The sequence below is a fragment of the Magnolia sinica genome, chromosome 13, assembly GCF_029962835.1.
Source record: "Magnolia sinica isolate HGM2019 chromosome 13, MsV1, whole genome shotgun sequence".
NCBI lineage: Eukaryota > Viridiplantae > Streptophyta > Magnoliopsida > Magnoliales > Magnoliaceae > Magnolia > Magnolia sinica.
This window is the reverse complement of record NC_080585.1, coordinates 79,743,048-79,744,908: the sequence shown is the minus strand read 5'-3', so window position 1 is coordinate 79,744,908 and position 1,861 is coordinate 79,743,048.

Below are 1,861 nucleotides of genomic sequence, written 5' to 3'. Positions count from 1 at the left end.
CTGGACAATGCTGGCTCGCTACGCAAACTTCAGTTAAATGAACTTGAAGAAATTCGGAACGATGCATTCGAAAACTCGAGAATTTACAAGGATAGGATGAAAGCGTTTCATGACCAACATATTCTGCGAAAATCATTCACACCAAGTCAGAAAGTCCTTTTGTATAATTCTTGGTTACAACTCTTTCTGGGTAAGCTCCAATCTCGTTAGACCGGCCATTTCACCGTTATCAATGTTTATCCTCATGGGACTGTCGAGATTCGGAATCCAGAACAATGGTAATGAATTCAAAGTGAATGGACATCAATTAAAGCCATTTGTTGAGAAATTTGATTCAGAGGACATGTCCATGCCTCTAAAGGATCCTGTCTATTAGGATTGATCTCCTAGTCTGATGGAGGTATAAGTAGGTTTACTACTTTCATAGGACTAGGGTAGTTTATTTTTTGTCGTTCTAAGATAGTCGGATTGATGCTATGAGGATAGTTTGTTTTCCACTTTTGTTAGATTAACTCTTGTTCCGAGCCACCTTCATGCTGAAATCTCTTTGGGAAAAAGTTGTACAACTCCTTCATCAGGTACTATCTTTCCATCACTTCTCCTTCAATTTCGTTGTCTCACGTGCATTGCATGCTTATAAATTTTACATTGAGGATAATGTAGATTTTAGGTTAGGGATGGAAGATTGGGTTACCTAATCAGTATTTTCTTAGTCTTGAGCAAAAATTGTGAAATTTTTTTAAAAAAAATTAAAATTTTTTTTTTGAAAATTCTTGTGAATTCGAGTGATTTTGAAAAATCATCTTAATTTAAGAAGTATGAGATACTTAATGTTGGTTATTTATCACTCCTGGATTCAATTACCTGTTGGATTTCATAGTTAAGTTCGAATTATTAATCCATTATTAGAATTTTTAAACATTGATTGAGTCATGATTTCACATGTCACACCTAGCTTACACATTAAAGCTTTATTTCGATATTGAATTATTAATCTGGTAATCACTAAGCATGGAAAGAACCAACCTGGGGAATTTGTCTATCATGTTCATTAAAAAAACAAGAGAATACCCAGCTAAAAAAACAGTTGTGTTTGAAAACGGTTACCTGTTAAAGATCTTTAGAAGATTGACACAGCGTGAAAGCCATCAATGAAAAAAATCAAAAACTAGAAGAGTAAAAGACTGAACTGTAAGGCAAGTTTCGGTTTAGGATGGGTTATCCAGGAATGCTCTGTTTGATTATCATTGTTATCATGAAAGTTGATGATTGGACCTTTAATTGTGATAAGTCAAGGTTACACTATATACCCATGGAACTCAATGTTTAGAATTGTTCTAATCGATGGATTAATACTTTGAACGTGACCATGAAGTTTATCGTGCGCTTGAGTCTAAGAGAAAGTAATGCCCAACATTTATGAATCTTAGAATTCTATTGACTGGATTGTTTTTTCAAAAATCACTTGGGTTTATAGAAATTGTCCCGTAATTCTTAAAATATTTTTCACATACTTTGCTCAGGACTAGTAAAATTCTAGTTGGGGATTGGGTTGAGGTTCAAATATTGCATATTAGACCCCAGTTATTACTTGATTTTACGAACAAAATACTATTTAACGTCCTATTTTAATCGTGCTTGTGTTGCAAGGTGAATTTAAGAGCTTAGACTGAAAAAGGGTGTTTAAAGTATGGATTTGATGCTCAAGAATCACCAAGGTAAGGAACAGATCTTAGAGGACCGAGATCGAAGAATTTATACGCCAAAAATTCGAGAAAATCAAGTGATCGACGATAAAAAGGCCTGAAAATCGTCCTGAATGCAAGATCACAGGGTCCCACCATTCGTTTGCCTCGAAACT